Source organism: Neopelma chrysocephalum, unplaced genomic scaffold, assembly GCF_003984885.1.
Source record: "Neopelma chrysocephalum unplaced genomic scaffold, ASM398488v2 Primary Assembly neopelma1_147, whole genome shotgun sequence".
Classification (NCBI taxonomy): Eukaryota; Metazoa; Chordata; class Aves; order Passeriformes; family Pipridae; genus Neopelma; species Neopelma chrysocephalum.
Window position 1 is genome coordinate 2,637,243 of NW_020897809.1, and position 12,775 is coordinate 2,650,017.

Sequence of the window (12,775 nt, forward strand, 5' to 3'; positions counted from 1 at the left end):
ACCAAAGAAGCTTCAACAACTTTTTAGAGGGTATCTTGGCACTACCAAACTGCACAGGGCAAGCTAAAGCTTGCCCTGGGCTCCGTTCTTTTATTGAAATTTACCTCCCTGCTCAATTGACATACATAGTGTTGAACTGTCTCTCCTGCAGGTCCAAAAAGGATGCTACTTCCTTGGTTTTCAGTGGATTTCTGCACAAAGTTTCCCCTGAAGACAGATTTAGGTACCTGGCCTTTAGCAAATACCTGTATCTTCTTATTCAGCACTTACTGAGCTGTTGCTGGGACACATTGCCAGTGCTGCAGTTCCTGGTTCTCTGCAGGTGTGGGTGGGAGCTTGCTGGCTTTTGCCAGCTTAGAGCCTGTGCCCGCCAGCCCCAGGGCATGCAGGGCCCTTCACCCCATCAAGCTTCATCTTGCCCATCCGATGCTCAGCCTTGTTTAACCACAGCAAGGGAGGCAGGAAATTGTTTCCTGCCTTCTGAGAAACATTTCATGGAACTGGAAAAAATTTATCACAATACTTTTCTGAAAGAGGTTTTGGTTCTCAGGTAAGTTTTCTTTCCTAAAATCTAAGTGAGTCACATATACATCCCCCACAAGAAATCCCACATGGGGTGGCAGAGATGTGGGAAAAGATGGGTTTGGTTTACAAAAACATGTTCTCACACACACTCCCTCCAAAACTCCTGAAATGTCCTGATAGAAATAGCTGGGTTTGGAACACCCATACCTATCAAAAAGCCCCAGCTTCCAAGCAAAAAAAAAACAAAAACAAAAACAAACAAACAAAACAAAACAAAACACAAACAAAAGAAAGGCTTCTGTGTTGCTTTATGCTCTGAACCAAGCCAAGAGATGGGGCTGGTGAGTGAATCACACCCCAGTGCAGCTCGTGGGCCAGTGCAAATCGCTGCCTTCAGCTCACACGTGTGCCCCAAAGACAATTCCAGGCATTCCTCCTCACACCTACCAGAGCTGCAGCTCCCAGGTTGCACCCTGTGCTAAGCTGTCATGGCCACTCAGTGCCCGGAGGGGATCCCCACTACCGGCACAGACAGATGGCACCAGTCACATCCATTCCCGGTGGCACAGCCGGCCTGTCAGCCCCGGTGACAGCTCCGCTGTGACGGCTCTCACAGCCAGCGCCCGGAGCGCAGCCAGTGCTGCCGAACAGGGACAGAGATCTGGGACTGCCTTTGCACCTCTAAAGCCACAGTGGTCACTTCCTTATGAGGAAAGAGCTTTCACTCTGTTTTTCAGGTCTGGGTTTTGCGTTTCCCCGTGTCTGGCTCTTTCTTTTCACAAATAAACCAATCCACCCTTACTTCTACAGCCATATAGAAGGTCACGTGCAAAGCCCTGGGACTCCAGCTCCCAGAAGAGAGCACTGGAAGGCAAAAGCAGGGGAACAAACTATTGATATGATTTATCTTTTGCACAGGGGCTCCACCCTCTCTTTCAAGATCACGCATTTGGATAATGAGAAACAGGGTATTCCCACCCCTTGCACACAATCCCCTTTTTATTCCCTATGCAACGAGGAATTGAGGTATTAGACTTTCTCAACCACTTCCCACAAGAGCTGTCTCTGGCTTTGACTTTGATAATCCAGCTTGACTGATCTTTCTCCGGCAGTGGCACTGGCGTCAGTAGCCAAAGTGATGGATGGGCTTTACAGTTCAAACAGCCTTCAGGACAGCTGCTTGAAGATAAGTGTCTAAGACTAGCAATTTATTCTTTCTCACATTCCTAAGCCACAGGATGTTCATGGGGACCTTTTTTCTTTACTGTTAGCTTTGAAACCGGAGCAAAATAAAAAGGGTGAGACTCTCAAGTAGCTATGCTGCACCTATTGCTAGAGAAGGGAAAGTGAATTATATGACCGGGAAGCAGCAGCAGCTGCCCAAATTTTCTGCCATCCCAAAATCCTGATGACTTTGGCTCATACACTGCTTTTCTAGTTTCTCTCTTTTATCTGAATTTTAAGTCCAGGTCCTGGGCCACGTGTGATAGGAGTGGCAATGCTATCGCCTACAGGTAGAAAATGAAGGTAGGAGACATGAGAAGACAAATAGCTGAGCTGCCACAAAAGACAAAATGGCATCAGCACAGTCTCTGTGCATCCTGGAAAGATGCACACTATTAAATTCTGGCAGTTAGAGGCATTGCAGTTGTCAGGTCACAATTTCAGATAACCTGAGAAAGATTTAGCAGAATATGAGTTTATCTCTGTCATCAGTGGATCTGTGATCACTTGAGTAATGTAACAACGGCTGAACCTTTAAAAGTAGTCAGATTGATAGTCCCCATTAAGATGCTCATCAAAAGCCACTAAAAACCTACTGATTTATGGCTACCAGCAGGAAAGTTTAGTTACAGGCAGTTATACTTTTCTTCTTCAGCTTTCAGAGGTGCTTTTGTAGAAGTTTCACTGTTTAAATACTTAGAGCCTAATGAATACTCAAACAATTGTCTGATGTTAAGCTCCCAGGATGCCAGCGATGACTGGGGTTGAAGATAACTTAGAAAAGGGTCCAATAGCAAGCAAAGCTCCTACTGATAAACACAATTGCTTGGTGCCCTTCAGAGCTTAAATTTGTGACCAAGTTACTGCAAAATGAATGCAAATGCACTTCAGATGACCCCAGCAACTAACTGTGTATATAATCATAATCCTTAGCAAAGACAGGGGGATCCAAGTGACACAGACATGCAAGCACATAGACAGCAGTACATGTAGGGCAGAGCCAAGCGGGACATGGCCCCAAACACCTTTCAAAGTTAAAAACAGGGGGAAAAAAATGTTCATTTGGTCCTTCCCCATTGATACAGACCTATAACTGTGTCAAGGGCAGGAACTGAGAGGGTAGTCCAAGATGTTTGTGTTTGACATAAATGGAATTTGTACTCAACATCATGGAGGCATAAATGGGTGTTGGCCCCCCTGGAGTTTAACAGCCAGGAGATTCTGAGCACAAGCAGACAGCAGAACTGAGCTGTGTCTCAACACCTGAGAAATGCTGGGACTGACACACAGCTGTGTTTTATCAAGAAATGTGACATCCAACCTACTTTCTTATTATAAAAGCAGCAGGACTACGTTTTTAGGAAGAGGATAATTTTAACAGTCTTTATACTTGAGTACTTTCCCAACCATGATACAACCATAGAGTAAACAGATGTACCAGGGTGAATTCAGGTAAAGAGTGACTCAGGATTTCTGAGGCATCATCAAGCACAAGCAAGACCTTTGAGATCAATTACTGACTCCTTAAAGTGAAACAGCACTGATAGATGCACTCAGTGTCACAGGGCAGTCACCTTTTTCTCTTTAAAGTTGATTCTTCCTGGAGATCAGACCTATGAAAGTGGCAACTTCACAGAAGTGATCTGCAGCCACTTCCTCCCAACTCGTAAGGGAAAGGGGACACACTGCATGTGCCCCATTGCCTCTAGGAATTGTTGTCCTATTTCAACAAGAAGAGAAGCCAAGTTCCTACGAACTTTGAGAAAACGGGAAGCCAAACGGAGCACGAAGCCTCTGCTGGTTCCCTACTAAGGGAAGGGCTGACAAACTGAGCTCTCCCTTGACACCAAAGAACCCCCAGAAGGACATGTTAGAAAGCAGATCTGACTCCTCATGCTGCTTGTGACACAGCTGGCTTTTCCCCCCATTATTCTGTGGTGCACCCTGATATTCTTCAAGCAGCTGAGATCCTGTCCTGTAGGACACTTCCTTTCGCAGACCACTTGTACCAGGCTTGCTGGGCTTGGCCTTTACAGATACTCTGTTCTTTATCCAGAGCTTGGGGGCAGCTGTGGGTTCATAGCTAAAACTCTGTGGTTTTCCTTTCAGAAGAGGCAGTATTTCCTGAAAACCTCTGCTGGGTTTTGGAGCCCAAACTCTACTGGCTTTCAAAGGAGATTTTTCCTCCTCACTGCTTGTGGTGCCTGAAACCCTCTCAAGTCACTTTGTTCCTGTAAATGCTTAGGGACTCCTCCAGCTTCCCAGGGTGCTCTGAGCCCTCATCTTCAAGATCCCTTTGGAGGCAGGTCTGGAGGACACCCAGCTAACAATCCACTTCCCTGCCACACTGGAGGACTTGATTCACAGCCTGACTGGGCAGGAAGCTGAGTCCTGATTTCAGTAGGCCTGCAGAACAACTCATGTCTGCACTATCTGTGAGAGGAATTCTTAAACCTTTGCTCACAGTGAGTAGCAGCTGACACTGTTAATCATCACAGAGAAGAAAGGAGGGGGATGGAAAAATGTCTGCCTCCCAGCTCTCTTACTGAGGCCTTAGAATGAGAACTTCCCTCAGCAGGGGCTGGTTCTTCTCCAACTTCCTTCATTGTTCCTTTGAAGCATCCTGCTCTTAGATCCTGTTGAAAAACAAGGTACTGGTAGACTTAGTGGGTATGTTATGGTCTCCCCCAGGCAACTAAGAAAACTGCAGACAATGCAAGTGAGAATCCTTCCCTTATCTATTATGAAATGACCCTGTGAGATTGGAAACACTGAAGCAGCCTAACAGTAGGACAGCGTACCAGCACAGTATCAAAGCCTCTAAAACAGAAGTTCCCCAGATTTTCCAGTGCTTCCTTGTTGTTCAAAGACTCCTACTCCATCAAAGCTCAAACTGCTGCAGGACCAACAGATCACGTGAGAGGCATCAGAGGATTATTAATTTGAAAGAAATGGATGGAAAGTGTGTCAAGCACGCCCAATCTTTGAACTGGGTACATTAGAAGAACATTGCAAAATAAAACACAACTGCACATTCATTTCTCTTTAGAAAGAACATATTGCACAAAGCCACAAAAGTTACATGACCTTCATGTGAAGGAGAACAGAAAGACCAATCTTCACTCATTGCAAATTGACTTGGAAAGGCAACAAAGCGATGCCAGTTTTCACCAGCTGAAGATACGACCAAATGTCTGCGGTGCTCAGAAGGCGAAACTGTGAGGCCTATTCATTGCAAATGCTTCTGGGCATATGTTAATCAGCAAGAAACTTTTTTCCAGAGATGATTATGGTGCAAATAGAAGCCCGTGATTTTGGCCTATTGTGAAGACTGTGCCTTCCTCTAAACATGCAGTGGAGGGTGGCATCTATTAACTGCATCTGGCTGCAGAAGAGCCTACGGTCACAGAGCTGTTTCAGTCTGGTAGCTTCCATTTATCTGCAGCATTGTCCTCTCCAAATCCCTGTCCAGAAGACAGGCAAACAGCAGGATAAATGTTTTTCCCATTGACACAGTCTGGTCCAGCAGCATTGATAACACAAGAGGGATCCGTGCCTTGTTCCCGTTCTGGCAGCTCACGGGAGAGATACAACTCAACGCCTCTGAACTGAAGGTTGCTGTTAATGTGCCCTTAAAGGATAATGACACTGGCCATCTGCCTAGAGGCCACAGCACAGGCTGTGCTTTGTTTAGGATCATTTCCTTCTAAAAGTGAAAGAGGATGTTCTGTATTTTCTACAGCACAGAGACCTGAAAGGGGAACTTTATTTTTGTAGAAAAGCCCCACTGCTCCTGCTGTGGCAAAGGAACGAATGGTAAACATTCATTCCATCCCAGGCTGCATCACTGGCACCTCTAAAACACCCCAGAACTTGGTGGCATCACCACTGATGTCATTTCCAGCATTTTGCACCCTAAGACCATTATAGGACTTTATATTGGTGACACTAGTGTTAGTCTCATATTCACTGACAGAGAAATAAAGATATCAAAAAACATAACTATGACCACTATTCAACTACCCAGCAGCCAAAGCAGGAATAAAAATGTTCAACAATGACTTGTCAGCCATTTACCTGAGACAATGTAAAGCTAAGACTTCCAAACAATGCTGACAATCTTAAGCAGGATGAGCATATGAAATCATCCAAATGCATTGCCAAAAAAAAACTGAAAAAAACCCAAAAAACTCAAACAAAAACCAAACCAAGCCAACAACAACAAAAAAACCCCAACCCAACAACCACTAAAATCAAAAAAAGCATAAAAAAAAAATCCATCTACATAAATGCCAGCTAAATATTTTATTTGCTCTGGAAAAACTCTTGGCAAGAAAGTAGCACTGGCCTGACCCCATACAATTGCACATGAGAGAATTCTGATTGCCTCTAGTTTTGATAAGGAAATTGTAAGCAAGGAGATATTTTGTAACCAGAATTATCTGCACACAAACATTCAGCAAGGAATAGTCATAACATCAATAGGAAACAGATTTATAGAGTTTTCATTTCTGTTACTAAAAGTAACTAGTACAGTTCCTCACACTACAGAGGCACTGGGCCCAGTTCTTACGTGTGCTGAGTGCTGGCTAAGGTAGGATAGCGCAATATTGGACTCAAAAGTCAACTTTTTGCATCCACCTTTGAGTTTGCCCATGTCCATCAGCTCCACAGGAGCCATTCCCAATTCATTCCTTTCTCTTTAGTTTACAAGTTAATTAGCAGCAGACTGAAAGAAAAGGCCATTTCTTCAGGATACAGAGACGCCAAACTTCCCAAACTTCAGTAGAGCGCACAGGACAGCAAATTTTTAGTTAATCTGGACTCCAACGCCTGCACAAGAGCACTGGGTGCTCTATACAACATTGACACAACCTGAGCTGCTGAAAGGATCCCAACAGCCATGTCACAGCAGCTGTGCACCCTCCTCAGTGGTCAGAGCACCCCAGAGAGGCCCTTGGGTATCCACAGCAGGAACAGCAGGGAAGCAGACAACCACCCCCCCTTCCAGAGGCATGTGCTGTAGGATATAGTGCATCTGTAGTCTATCTATGGTCTAGGAGGCTATTAGGGCAGAAGCAGTAAATCACAGCTGGCAGGGTGAGCAAGGTGTGAAACTAGGAGGGCTCTGAAAACATAAAGGTGGAGGAGGGATCCCAGAAGAGCGGTAAAGTACAAGTCTGGTTACAAGTAACACCGCCTAGCACATACCTACGTTATACATCAAAAGCCCTCAAATGCTCAATGAGGAATGCCAAAACCAGGAGAGAGTTCAGAGCAGCTGAACCTCTGCACCTCTGAGTCCATGGGCTCTGCCTCAGGGGACTGAACTCAGATACCTCTCAAGGTGGGTGGATATGACCCCAACAGCCCAACCCCTGGGCAGAGGACAGCGAGAGCTGCAGGAAGCAGCACCCTACAAAACCAGCCTTTTACATTGACCTGCACCTGCTGTTAGGACCACCTTGAGCTACCAAAAGAAGACTCTTCAAAGTGCTGAAGGCATGATGTCTCAAGAGTCCCATGAAGGGAACACAAGCTGCCCTGGAGGATGATCCAACCCTGGAGGTGCTCATGCCATGCTGAGCAGGACAGCTCTCTGAGCAGCACATCCAGGTGTGCCACTGGGGTGTGTGCCACCAAGTCCATTTGGAGGGGACTAAGCAGAGCAAGGAAGACCCTGTAAAGCTGCTGGATGCTTCCTCCTTCCTGCTCATCCAGATTTGCACCAGCTAGAGAGTGAAGTCAAGAACAGGTTTGTACATACATGTGAAAAATTTGCACTTGGGTCTATTAGTTTGACTTTCCCCAGACCAGAACTTCTCTTGCCTCCCACACAAGGCCCACACACGCTGTCAGCACATCTGAGTGCTCACTCTGTAGAAATTAAATCAACTCAGCTACAAACAGTAATACAGACCCACGACAGGCTCAGCCCTCGCGGTTTCCCTGGCCTTCAGGAAACTGTGAGCCCAGGAGCCACCAGCCTGAGTCACATTCACATCTGGCCTCTCTGTTCAGCAGGACTGGCCTTGGTTTCTAAGTCATCAACCTTTTCATTGAGGTAACCCGGCTGATTTCCAAAGGTGACACAAAAAAGAAGATGGATCAGAAAAAGGTGGCAGGCGTGAAAGGAGAGGGGGAAAAAAGATTTAAAAAAAAAAAAAAAGAGAGAAGAAAAGGAGCTATGGAACAGAGCAATCTTCTCCTCTTCATTCATGTCATGTTCTGGCACACTTCATAGCTTTCCTCTCTGCAGCCCCCACATCGACGCAGACAGAGCGCAGAAATCAGGCTGCCGTGTCACACACACTGCTGAGAACAGGGCTAAGTCTGTGACTGAGTGCCCTGCAGCCATCCCCATCCTGCCTGCCCTCCTCTTCTGTACAACTGCTCAGGGCACAGGGGCTCTGATACCCACTGTAATTAAGTCCTGCTCTTGTTTGGTCCCTAGGAACTGTCATAATTAACTCGATGAATAATGGATGCATTACTTAACTGAGAGTATGAACCAGCTTGTAAAGAATTCACTAAAAGTCTCGGTCTTGCATTACAAAAAGGAATGTGACAGTCAAGAGGAGTATCATTATCAGCATGGCCGGGTCATGCCTGCACTCCTGGTTTCTCCAAGCCAACAGATTGCTTTGAGAATCAGCACAAATGACAGGATCAGACTGAGGGCGTTAGTGTCTTCCTTCCTCATTAGGTCATTGAAAATTCTCTGCTTTCTCAGAAGTCTCACTATTTACAACATTGCTCCAAGCAAATGCTTTGGGTGGGTGGGAGCACCATGCACATGTTAAAAAATCAAGGTCCTTCATGGCTGTGGAGAAGTTCCTCTGAAGACCATGCTCAGAGCGAGCAGGGCAATGACTGGCACAGAGACAGTCCCAGCTGTATTTTCTCTGAGCATCTTCACAGAAGGATGATATGGAGAGGTAACAAATCACATCTGCCAGGCAATGTTTTAAAAATGCTATTTCCTGTACAGTCATCACTGAAAAGTGCCAGGGAAATGGGGTCTTCAAATGAAACAGCTCCCAAACCGAGTCTGTTCAAGGCAGTGCAATACATTTACTTATAGACTTTTTTTTAAATTAATAACATTCTGTAACCAAATAGAGTCAGAGATAAATCATCACACAGATGCTACGCCTCCCTGTTAAGATAAGATGATTATTAAAGGATAAACCACAAAGCTACCTTCATTTGGACAGGGCTTTTCTTCCCACCTACTTTCAGATTCATATTGAGTTACAACTTTTTCAGATCATTCTATCTTTCTCTGAATATCACAGACCTATCTAGAATAGAGAACAGAGCACAACTATACTCTGATTTTCGTGTTTCAGGTCCCAGGCTACATACTTAATTCCTCCCCTGCTTCTGAAGTTTACTCTGCCAGTAAAACTCTTGTTGGACTACACGTCTTTTGGAGTCTCACAGCAGGATAATGGTGTATCCAATGTGAGCAAAGGTGATGTGGAATGTCCCATACTCTTCCTCCTATTTTTTCCAATCTCCCAAAGGCATTCTCTTTCTTGCAAACAGATTGTGATTCACTGAGACATTCAAAATTACATTCTGCAATTTCCATTTTTACTTCACTCATTCAAATCCAGCCTGTTGTGGCTTGCCCAGCTTCTGTTTGGCAAATCCCCACTAGCTGTCCTCATATGGCAGTAGAGTGTGTTTGAACATCAGCTTGAAATGAGATCTAGCCAGTGTTAGAACAGGCCAGTTTCTTTAGATAATGAAGAGCAAAATGAAAAAAGGACTCAAAATATCAGTGTCTCCTCAATATCGGTAACACAGTCTCAAAGAAATGAAAAGCAAGAGCTCAAGCCCAGGGACTGACTTGAGCCAGGCAACCATTGCTGTTTCCTGCCTCTGGCTCCAAGCAGTCCTGCAGAAATTTCATTACCTCACTACCCAGCTTTCCTTTCCCACTCCTGGCTTTCCTCTCCATCTAGATGCCCCAGGAGAGCCTTGTTTAGAGAATCATAGTCCCGAAAATCCTTGCAGATGTTCCTCTCAATTAACATGCTCTGGAGGATTACTGAGTCTACAGGCAGAAGAGACAGAGGAGAAACCGAAATGGTGCTAAAATACCTGCTGTCAAAGAAATAAGTACCTCAGAAGTTACTTGGAGAACAAAAAAAAAAAAAATCAATAGATTTCTGTTCGTGCTGAAAATGCTAAAGAAATTATTTTAACCAAATAGCTGCATTTTAACGGAATCTTTGTGGAGCTGAAACAGCCCAGATAACAACATGCTCAGCTTCATTTGATTTTCCTAGGCCTCTGATGAGTTATATTCGCAGGTAAAGGTGGTGTCTGTGTATCTGCTTGGTTTTCTTTGTCCTGTAGTTTCCAGAAGAACATTGCCTAAATGTAAGAGGGTCTTGGCATTTAGAATCATAAAAGAAATTCATAGAATATCCTGAGTTGGATATTCCAACTCTAAAGCCCAATGCCTGACCCTGAACAAATCACACCAACAATCCCACCATGTCCCCAAGAGCATTGTCCAAATAATTCTTGAACCCTGCCAGGCTTGGGAGCCACGGCCACTTCCCTGGGGAGCCTGTCCCAGTGCCCGACCACCCTCCAGGTGAAAAACCTTTTCCTGATATCCAGCCTAATACTCCCCTGACACAGCTTCACACCATTCCCTCAGGTAATTTCAGCATTTTCAACAGTAGTGCTTATCTGCCTGGTTTCCTAATCTAAATGGCATTCATGAAGCAGGTTCTCTAACATCCGTTTACAATTTCTTGAGAGTAAACACACCAGCAGCTGCTAAATGTTCTCTCTCTCCCTATCACATGCTCTCAGCTATACTTCACCTTTGAGAAAATGCAATGTTTACATAACTTATACTCTAGGTTACAGATTGCATTACCATGCTCCTGGTACAGCCTGCCCAGGACCTTTCAAGCATCCAGCTCTGTTCTCTGTTGCACATAACTTGGCTAACTTTGAGCTCCTTGTGCTGCAATTTTCCATAACAGGCAACTACCTCAAGACGGATTTTTAAGCTATTTCTAAGATTACATCTAAGAACATAGATGGTTTGTTTTACAGCCTGAACCCCTCTCCCATGCCACCCAAACTAGGAAACCATTTCAGTGAGAAACATTCATGTCTGTATGTTTCGGAACAAGATTTGTGATTTGGGAGCACTGTGAGGTTTGCCCGAGGCACATAGCTGTAACAGGTTGCCATTTTCCTTGCTTTTTTTATTCCTCCTGTTGCACATTTTAAGTTTTTGCTTCTCTCCGTGAGACAGAAGAAAGGAAATGTAATCCATCCCAATGATGACTGGACAGAGTTTGGGATTTTTTGAAAGGACTAAATCAGTTCTGAAGAACCTTAAATTGCTCCATACATTGGCATCATCCTCCTTTAGCAGGATGTAATGGAGAAGAATCATAGAATGCTTTGGGTTGGAAGGGACCTTTAATCATTCACTCCAACCCTCCTACCATAGGTAGGGACATCTTTCACCAGATCAGGTTGCTCAAAGCCCTAGATGAACAAATAAATCTAAAAAGTCTATTGATAAACTAAACCTCTTATACTTGGTTATACATTGCTCTGCAGATGCACCTCAAGTCTGGTTTGACTTATCAGCCAGTCTCCATCCTGGTTTTAACAGTGCCAACTGTGCATTGACTTGCTCAACTGAATTTAATTTAAAAAAAAAGAAGAAAAGAAAGACACCCCCCTGTAGACTCTAGGAGTTGTTACTACTCATTTTAAGCTGTGATCTAAGATCTGAACTTAGATATCCAGGGGATATTCACCTTTTAAGCTACAGTTTCCAGTTCCCTGCTCACGACTCATTCTTCAATGCAAATACAATTTGACGGTATCTGGTGCATAAATCAACGATGTGGCTAAAGTCTCAGTCAACTCTTCTCAGAATAAATGTTGCCATTTAAAATGTGGCAATCAAGCTTGTAAAGGGAAGGAAAGAAATGTCACTTGCAACCCAAGTGATTCTGTTAACAAGCTGGGTTCCTGCTTCAGGTTTTTGTCTGATAAAGCCACTTATCTGACTGTATGAAAGGTCATAAGTAGTTGTTGGAACAGTGGAAAGTCCACGGAAGGCTTTTTTGCCATCCTGCAACTTTTGTTTGAACTTTTAGTCGAATCATTATTTCAGTTCCCGGAGCTGAGTCATTTCATGTGCCTCGCACACAGAGCAGCTCTGCTCTGCGGAGCAGACGCTGGCCAAGCAAGAAACCTCGGTCCTACAGGAGCATTTCCCTGAGCGTGGAAATGCAAGGAGCTGCTCCACTCATTTCAAGATGTTTGTGCGAGGGTGCACAACTCTGCGTGAAAGAACTGCATTCCTCATCAAAGCTCACCCAGCAGATCCCTGGCAAAACTTCAAGCCTTCTCCTCAGTCCCACTGTGCAGACAGAGCCTCAGAGGAGTGACCGTGCACAGGAGATGTTGCTAAAAGGAGAAGAGTTTTGAAAGTTGTTGGTCCTATCTAAGGTATGGAGACTCAATACCAAATTTTTGTACTAAAATCATCTGCCTCTGGCACATCTGTGAACATTGTTTCAGAGAGCCCAAGTAATTAATTAACTAAAAGAGGTATCAACTCTCTGAAGTTTGCTTCTACGACTGCCTTTCCACGTTATGCACGTGCCATTTGTTGAAACATCATAAGACCTTGTAAACCACAAGCATTACTAAAATATTTTTTCCCACTCACACTCCCTCCCCCTTCTTTATATCAAGTTCTATGTAAAACCTTTTGCTAAAGATCCAGATTCTCCCACTGAAACCAAGTGCTACTTGTCTGGAAATAGACGTTCTCTCTGCCTCAAAAAGCACCCAGAGCAGATGGCCAGAGACAAGACACTCTGGTATCACAATCTCACACTGTCCCTTCAATTACACATCAGAGGAATAGTCAGAGGGAAGTGTTAACTATTACAAGTTCCTTTACTGAAGAGACCAACATCTGGCTGAATTGAAGAACAGAACAATTCACATCAGAATTGGG